Source organism: Trachymyrmex septentrionalis, unplaced genomic scaffold (genome assembly GCF_001594115.1).
Source record: "Trachymyrmex septentrionalis isolate Tsep2-gDNA-1 unplaced genomic scaffold, Tsep1.0 scaffold17, whole genome shotgun sequence".
NCBI lineage: Eukaryota > Metazoa > Arthropoda > Insecta > Hymenoptera > Formicidae > Trachymyrmex > Trachymyrmex septentrionalis.
Genome location: NW_017304864.1, coordinates 1,681,969 through 1,692,152, shown reverse-complemented (window position 1 = coordinate 1,692,152; position 10,184 = coordinate 1,681,969).

The window sequence follows — 10,184 nt, the reverse complement described above, 5'->3', positions numbered from 1 at the left end:
CACACACACACACACACACACACACACACACACACACACACACACACACACACATAGATACGCACAATGAGTTACGGTTAATAATTAATTTTTCGTTGCGACCGATTTTACTTAAACGACAAGCCAGATACGGTATGTTTGCCGTCTGCGGACGCACTTGCCGTATATTACCGTACGGCATGCACGTATTTATAGGTATCTTTAAAATAGTTCGAGAGCAAAGTGTTGCAAAGTCTGTAGAAATTCGAGCGAATACACGCGTGCGTGATATGTCACATCGCCCTCTCCCCCGCCCCCTCCGCCTCTCTTCAACCCGTCCGTTTTCTGCAAGGACTACGTTCTGTTGTTTCACTGCAAGTACTGAAATTTATAGATTTTCAATATATAGATTTTCATATTAGTTTCATATCCCCGCATTCTCGGAAACGGTATTTAAAAGTAGTCTGGCAACGAATTAATTAGTATTTTCTTATAAGAGTTCTAATAAGAGTTTTCAAATTCTTACCGATTGTCTCGTTTCATTAGTTGCACGATTAAAATTACTGGTTCATATCTAAACTATTCATTTATCAATCCTGGAACGCTATCGATCTTGAGTGATACAGTATTGCTATTGATATGTAAATTTTCCTAGGAAACAAATTACTGTTGATTAATATAACATAATCCATTTTTCAAAAATAATTTTTGAATAGATTTTTATAGGATTTAATATAAAATAAGATTTTTATACTTTTTACACTTTTAATGACAAAATAAATATAAAGGACATAATTAATTTAAAAGGAAAAAAATAAGTACATTATTAAATTTAATCTTAAAATGATATACTATATTCATTGTTATCCATTTTTATATTATACCTACAATAAAAAAATCAAATGTAAATAGGAAAACTAAATTATCTGTTAATAATATTTATATTATTACATACGTATATATATGACGTGTAAATCTTCTCAATAAAATGGCAAAATTTAAAAATTGAAATCATTTATCTACATTACTGTTATACTACCGATCACATTAACCATTGAAGACATATAACTTAGCGCTCGAGGTAAATGATTTCAAAAATTGAAATCACTTACTTCGCTCATTTGCACGTAAAATTTAACGTATGTTAGCGTTCAAAGCAATGTTTATTGTTAAAAAAAAAGGATAAAAATGTATCAACAAAATCATTTCATTCCGTTAGGAACATATCTCGTTCTTTAGAAATCTGCATCAAAAATATATTAAATCAAATAAATAAAAGAGAGTTAATATGATTAAGGCTTAGATCTTTCGCTCAATAATATTTATATGTTTAATACATTTTTTAGTTATGTAAACTGCGTGCCAACTGTCAAACTTAAAATGCAATCAGAAATTAAAAACTGAACTAATAATACCACAAATTAAATTGTTCGACAATTCAATAATGATGCTGTCAAGCATTTAAAAACACTAAATAAATGTACCTTATTTGCATAAAGTAAATATGACTTATTGCAAAAAATATTACCTCAATCAGAATTTAAACTTCGTTCCTTTCCCGACTATTCAGAACAAACGGTTTTAATTCATTAAAAATATACTAATTATTTCTTATTTAAGCGAGAAAAACAAATGCATAATCTTCGAATCTTCTCGATCTGTTAATCAGCCTCAGTGGCGTCCGATAATAATGGTAATTAAAAAATGCGACAAGCTTCAGTACGTTTGACGATTGTCGCAAGTGCGCATAGTGCACGCTTTGTTTCGGGCATCATTCAAAAATGGACTCGAGAAAAATGTGTGCGTGAGTGGTGAGCGCGAGCGAGGAAAAGAGATAGAGCGCGCGTATGCACGTAACACACCATGTATACCGAAGCCCGTGCGCCTTCCTCACGGAATTCCGATCTTTCAGTTCACAACCGACGTATTACTTATTTATTAGGACCGTGCCCGGGTGGTCCGCGACATGACGGAATCGATTACGCGAATTCGCGGAACCGGCCTTCCTGGCCGAAGCCCCCTCGGAATTATGCCTCCACTCCTTCAGATTCGGCCTCTCCTATCCTCGTCTCTCTCTGTCTTTTTCTCTCGCCTTCCTTCTCTCTCCTTCTTTCGGCCTTCTCTCTTTTTCCCCACTTCTTCTCTATCTCCTCTTTTATTCGCACTCCATGCCCTCCCTTCGTCCTTCTTTAAACTTATACACCCTCTCTCATCCTTCCTCGAGTTCCAAAGACTACTCTCATTTTATCGCATCGTCGGTCTTTCTCCCTCCGCTCCCTTTCTTTTCTCCTGCCCTCCTCCGTACTCCCTTATCCCTCGGCTTATTATGTAATCAGAATAACAATAATTTGCTTCGAAACTGCTTCGACTGCTCATCAATCTGAGTGACAACCGGTTACTCGCAGCTATGCGTAGGTATTGACCATTTAGTGATCCACCGGCTGCATTTCTCGGGATGGAAGGGGAAAGGGAGGCGGCAGGTAAACAGGCAGGCAGTTTCGAGTTATCTCCGTCGCACACTTCGCATACTCTCTATAGGTGATCCCGTTGCAATTTGACCGATATCGTCGAACATCTCGACAATTAATCGGAGGAGTATTAAATTACACAATCCTGACAGATATATTATACTTAGCATCTCATTGATACCGGTTATGATCCAGGTAGAAACACTACTGGTATGAATTACGAAATTATTAACTGTGAAAATAAAAAGATAATTTACATTAATAAAAATTAACCAAAAAATTGATTGAGATATTTTCCGGAACGATGGAGGGATGAAAAGAAATACGACGAGTATTGCAATGGTATGTACAGATTTTATTAGGGTTTAGAGTGAATACGATTGGATCGTGTGTGTCTGCGTATATGTGAATGTGTGTTTGTTTGTGTGTAATCCGCATGTTACATGTAATCTGAAGAATGAACGTGGGGTTTAGGTAGCTAGCCTCGTCCTAGCCTCGTGTGCGCATTCACACCATATAATTGATTCGCATTGTAACTGTTTCTTGTTTTCACATTGTAGTCTCTCCTGTAGTTTTAAGTATATCTCACCTAATTTAATTACTGTTATACGCAATAATTCGATATTACTCAATAAATCTGTAATAATAAATCCGTATAAACGTTGAGTCGTGTGCGTGAGTGAACTAGTGGTGCCGAACCTGTCGTAGGATCGGCTAGGAAGTCTCTGTAGTAACCAGCGGTAAACGTATCACAAGTTATGTAGCGTTCATTTATCCATTATCGGCGCGGGTGTTGGAAGCTCGAGGCCAATCGCGTGTAACATGTGTTCTCTTAAAGCTTGCATATCTTTCTTTAAGTTCCTCCCCACGAAAGAAGAAAAGCCCATTTATTCGTAAAAGGTCAGCTGACAAGCGTGAATTCTTTTTTTTTTTCTTTTCCTTCTCATTTTTCTCCAACTAATCTCCTAAACCAAACGATTGTGCTTTCCCCAACCATTGATGCTTGTAATCGTTAATTGTTTGCACATTCTTCCGAAGAAAAAAGAGCATTTTGACAGAGTCACAACGCCTCCAGCTGAATGTCAATATTAACGAGTTGTTATCAACAAAAGTGTCATTATGTCTTTTTTAGCAGTTAATAAGTAACAAAGACAGAATGACACTTATAGTCGACACCTTGCCTCAAAGGTGAGAGAAGCATCCCGACAACGTTATTATGATTAATCTCCTTCTCTCGTGGCGTCGATCTTCCAACACTCGGAAGTATTGTAGTTATAGCGTGACGCAGTGCGCGCCGCGGCGTCTTAATCGTTCGACTGTTCTCACCCTATAAATAGACGAGACGCGCCGGCTGCCGCCGCGGGCGTGCGCTGCGCTTAGGTAATCGTTCCTTTTTTTTTTTTATTGTATATCAAACTTTATAAACTGTAATACAATGTAAACCTGTAAAAAATATACTGGGTGGCGGCGGCTCTGTATAATATAATAAGTAGTATTATAATCGTTATGGTACAATTGTAATTAGTATAAATATATCGTTATATTATAATCTGCGATGTGCTGCTTCTGTAATCGAGATCCTCTCTCTCTCTCTCTCTCTTTTTCTCTCGTGTTTTCTATAATTTCTCATCCGTATCGTACCGCATACAACTACAGTTATATCACACGCGTTCTATCCACTTTTTCACGACTCCTCTCAATACGTCCATATCACACCGTTCTTTCTTTCTCTCTTTCACGCACCCTCAATCTCTTCGTCCCACTTACTTCTCTTTCGTCGTACGGTAAAATACGATCCACCGGTATCTACATATTTCGCTTCTTACGAGAAACGGTATATATAGTTGTACAAGCGCGTCGCTCTTTACGCCGGTTATACCACGCTTTTTTGGGGAGACGACTTTAGCTAAAAGCGTCCTCCTGACACGTTAATTCGCGTATGACAGACACTTTTACTTAAATCGCGCCTAAAAGCGGGATAAGAATACCAGTCTTTGTTCTTCCTTTTTCGTTCTCGCGAACGTGCCAAATATGACATTCATAAACGCGTTTGCATCAAAAGGCTAGTTATCGAAATTACGACATTAATTGGAATATGATCGCGTATTAGTAAAAAATTTCTTATTAAAAGTCACGTATACGGATTTTTTTCTTTCTTTTAAAATGGGATAAATGTTTGACACGTGCGCTTCTTAAAAAAGGATCTTCAAAGATTCAAATAATATCTAGGAAGACCCGATTAATTCTTGATAATTATACATTGTATAAAACAGCTCGCATAAAAAAGTTCAATCTATCGACATAAATATATTTTACAATTCATACAGCACAGTTTATTCCAGCAATATTGCAGTAACATTGCAAATGTTGCAGCAGTGTTATTGAAAGTTTTTGTGCTGTATGGGAATAATTTTATAAGTCCCGTTTAAAAAATAATTAAATATATTAAAAATATTCATACATGATCTTACGATTTTAGGGGATTGAGAAATTGACATTCAATCCTAGGCTTTTCCGAACAACACGACAAAAAAGTCCGGTAATAATATATCAATATGCATTTATTGTACATAGAAATAAAAAGAATCGAACGGTGTATCGTTTATCGACCGTACTTCGAAATAAAATAAATTTCATATATTCGTTCATTCTTCATTCATTCATCATCTTATGTCATTTTATCATGCGCTCGGGGCGAGGCTAGGGCGATTTAGGAACTACGTGACAGCACAACCGATGCAAGTAACTATTTCATCTGTTCTCGTTTTTCCGGTTTTTTTTCTGTTTCTTTATACAGTATGGAATTCTTGATGAGATTTCAAAACGGCGATTTCTGCGTCGGTGATATTGATGACGCATCGTCATTCATCAAATGATAAGCGCACTAGAAGAAGAAATAATCATCTAGGAAAAGTAAATTTGCCTGTGTATATCTGAAGACACGGTGTTAAGACAATAAAGTACGACCGCAAAAAGAGCGACGATGGGAAACGAGTTTTGTACGAACCATCGGTAACTCGACAACTTCAGATTGTTCAGACGTGCCGCCGGTTGGTAAATCCCTTCTGGCGAAGTGTAGTTCAGAATGGGATTCCCCGAGAGCGTATTTCAGCGCCATCTTCCAGCGACCGCGTGTACAACACAGTGCAATTTCCATTCGACTTGTATTCGGCGGGAAAATTCGTGGCTGTCAAGATTAAATTTTAGACAAGGCTTGCGTGTAATACTTTGATCGTTGACCCACTTAGCAGCAACACAACGTCATTAAGAATATCGAGTGTTACATATAGACTTTTACGTTAATTGCGACGCAGAAATCGCGTTCTTACAAATGTGCTCGCCTACTTCGTCGTTTGTGTTTTGTTTCTCGCCTCTCACTGCTCATTCGATCAAAGATTGTATTCGAAGAACAATGCTCGCGACGCACAATTATCGATAAATATACGTATATGTATAATATGTATATATATAAGTATGTATACCTATATATTACGCATAAATAATCGACAGCGCGTTTATCTCTGATCTTATGTACAATTGTAGATTACACGAAATTAAAAATAATATTTTACGGAGGCATATCCTCTTGTTTTTCACTTTTTCTCTGTCTCTCCTACAATTACTCCCATTCTTTCTTTCCCTTTCACTCCGTCTTTCTTTATCACTTATGCAATAAGTAAGATAATACTATTCCCGTTTCGTTTTTTACGTTACTGGAAAGTTATATTAGTTATCGTCGTACTGTACTGTAGGAACTAAAATGGTGACTCCGCTTAAGCGAAGTTCCGGAAAAATAAAATATTATTTTTCATTCGTCAGTCGGTATCGGTATTCCTATCCGGTATTCCTTTTTTATAAATAACTTAATCGGTTTTTTTTTTCCTAAAATGCTGTCTTTTCATGAAACAGCTTTTTTTTACAATAAATAAAAGTAGAGTTTTTATAAAGAATTGAATTTACAAATATCCTGCAATATAAAATTATTGTATAAATTAACATCAAAATGTACGTCAGATAATAATTCCGAATTTAGAAAGTACCAATTTAGTACTCACTAAATCAAGTAAAAAATGCTTAATCAGTTCGGAAAATTAATCTCATTAGAACAACTTTCTTTGAATGAATACTGTTTGCGGAGTAAGAGCTATTTTTTGAGTGAACACTATTTGCGATTCGCGATGAGTTTCATTTTTCTAACGTCCTGTACAATGAAAATAATGGCACAGCATTATTTATAACTTGTCCAATAAAAACATGTAATTCCAATACTTGGATATCATCCTCCTTGTTTTCTTATTTTTCTTTCGTGCATATACGTGTCTGCGTTTGATTTTAACAACGAATTATACATTATTACAAATTTTGCATAATTAATTAATAAGAATCATTGTAATCATTATTACAGCGACGATTGTACTGGCGCCGATTTTGTCGAGCGTATAACTGTGAAAGCGAATAAACAGCGAATAAAAACTAAATCGAACTCTCGAGCGAATTGATTTAAAAACTTTCACATTCGCTGTTAATTCACTCGTTAAGATATAGCGACCTTAACACGACACCATAACACAAGTAAGGCAACAATTTCAAATCAATCAATAATATGCGTTACTTGTATTTAACATGTATTATCCTTTCGCTATAATAAAGTAACCAATCGATACGCGTCTCTCTATCCACACCCTATGCCACAATAATAATGCTCCTTTTTTTCCGTGCCTGTGTGCCTATAATGTCCCCCTGTTGTCTTCTCTTTCTCTTACACGCACTTTCTCTCTTTCTCTCTCTCACTTTCTTGTCCTCTTTCTCATTCTTTCATTCCTAGGATACTCTCTCATCTTATCTCTCCTTTAAAGCTTTGCGCGTCGTCTCTTGCAAAAGATGCGAGAGACGATAAACATCGCGATTGGAGAAAGTTCTCTTAATGTTTAATATGCTAAAGGGGTGCCTACGAACAACAAAAACGTTAATTGAAAAAGAAAACGTGCTGATCGTTTCTTTTTCCAATCATCTGTAAAATAATACTGAATTCTGCACATGTGGTGCCTATCACAAATAGACCTATAAATAGTATTTATGTACGCTCTCGCACGCACTCCTGTATGCATACGGACAGTCATTGTTTAACTGTATTTTAACTCTGCGCCATTTGTTGTGCATACAGTTAAGATTTAATCCTACTTCTCTGTTATTCATTCTCTCCCTCTCTCTCTCTCTCTCTCTCTCTCTCTCTCTCTCGCTCTTTCTTTCTTTCTTGTCAACAGAATGGATAAAAAATTGTTAAAACCATTTTCAACGTGGTCGTACCCTCTTAATCGTCCGAATATAATTTCATGATGCTCGATTAAAACAAAAATAAATTAATTATGGAAACAAAAATGAAATATTTACAAAAGTGGTTATTTCATTTTTTATAAAAAAAGTTTCAATTTAAATACTATAAAACAGAAATCTGTAGATTTCTTTCTCTTGTAAGTAAAACATTAAAAAAAAAATATTTAAGAATAAATAGTAAGTAAAAATCTCAAAAATAAATATTTCTAATAACAAGTTCAATTAGGTATACTTTAATTGGTACAAAATTAAAGTCTTTTGTTAATTTAACTAAATGTAAAAACATGATGTAATGTGAGCGTAAGTCTAATTATTTATATATTTGTGTACACATGTCAAGCGAAACGAGAACTAAGGGTACAGCCCGTTGGAGCAGTTATAAACTCTTTTGAAACACCCTGTATATATAATATATATAATATATATAGTATTAATAATCAATAATTTTATCAGTTTGTATTGTACAAGTTGTTTTGGGGATGAGGTCCGAAAACCTGTGGTCTCTCTAATATTCACTTCAAACCCCGTGTCGCACCTATACGTTCCGTCTGTCGTTTATGCTCTACTTAAATCGCTATTATTATTATTATTCGTTACTTTATTATTATTATTTTCTCATAATATATCTTATCCTGTTTCTCTCTAGGAGTAGTAAAGAATGTGACATAACGGATTCTATCATATGATTCTTATTTCTGTCATTCATTCACTTTTTGTCTCTCTTTTCTTCAACTTCCTCCTCTTTCCTTCTTAATCTCTTTAACGAAATAATCATATCGTTATTATAACTTTAATAATTACCTAAGTAATCATTTACCATTACCTTTACAATTTAATATGTAGCATTTTCTTTATCTATCGTAGATTTGTCTGTGGCTATCCCTGATGTGTTAGTTACCCTGCGCTTCCGTCTGGTTGTCGAAATATTGTTGTGAAATTGTGGTCTACGATTAAAAGTATATTCAACGTTTGTCACGTATTTATATTCTTTCTCTCACTTTTCTTGCTTTTCGGATATTCAGATCAGTATGATTTCGGTGAATTTCATTGCAGACACCGCGCGAACGCTTTTTTCACATCTCTTTCGTGTGATTGAGAATTGAACTCTCCGAAATTATACCGCTGTCGATCCTTAATTTCCCTTGAATTGCATTTCGCGTTTCGGTACTCGCCAAAATCGGCGATTGCACGTGCTTGCCTCGTTTCTCGTCGAATTATCCGTTCGTAATGAGTCAAACCAAAGATAGTTGTTCGCGTCTCGACAGATCGCGCATTTTTTTTCATTTTGCTCATGTTGTCGGATACTTCAAAACGTGGGAAACTCGAACAGAAAGAAGCAAACGGAATAAAACGGTCAACAATTACAAATATTATTTACAGACTATTCTGTAAATAATATCACTACCGAGTAAGTGAATTAGATTTAAAAATTATATACATCGGAGCATGCTAAAAACGGGTAAGATTCTCAGGAGATTGATAAATGGGAAATCTTGACAAGTTGTCACTGTTACTGCATCATCCACAACTGTCGCAATTCAGCAAGATTGCTTTTTATCAGACATGAAAAAACGCGAACGATTCGCGCGAAAATAATGCTTGCTTTCGTGTCAATGATATTTTTGTCACCTTATTCAATTACATTCGAGAAGCTTCATTTAAAAACCGTATCAATAATCTCACATAAAAATGTATTTCATTAAATTAGAAATTATTTTAAATTAAAAGCTAAAAATATCATTAAATTATAAAGTAAATCTAAACTACAAACTAAAATTAAAATTAAACACTAAACTAAAAGAACTTTAATTGAGAAAATTTAGTCGAAAGGATAAAAAAATTTATCATGCATTACAATAGTGTATAATGTTCGTTAATTTTGAATTCAATTCTGAAATTCAATTTCGAATCATAATTAAATAATTATTACAATTAAATCTAAAATATAAAATAAGTTAAATCATATATAATCACACAATTTAATTTAAGGATGCTTTGGCTATACAATATTAGTTAAAAGTATCAGTTAAATAATTAGCCAAAAGAAGTTAATATTAGCCAAAATTATTATTCAAAAACTTTTAATGATATTAGTCCGCGAATATATCTTGAAACCAATTGCACAAAATGACAAATAATTTGTCTTTTATACAGTAAAATGATTATATTTTTCTGCAGTTTTAGATAATAACTTTTAAACGAATAAATGGATCGAAATAAACTTTTACACAAATTTATTATTGTTTGATCAGTATAAAATTTGGTTATGTGTAAAATTTGATTTAATGCTTAATATTATTTTCTTATCAAATTTGCAAATAAATATTACAAAATTTTAAGAATCAAATAAATGAAAAAATTAAATAATTTTTAAACAATAAGAGAATTGTACTTAAATTTTAT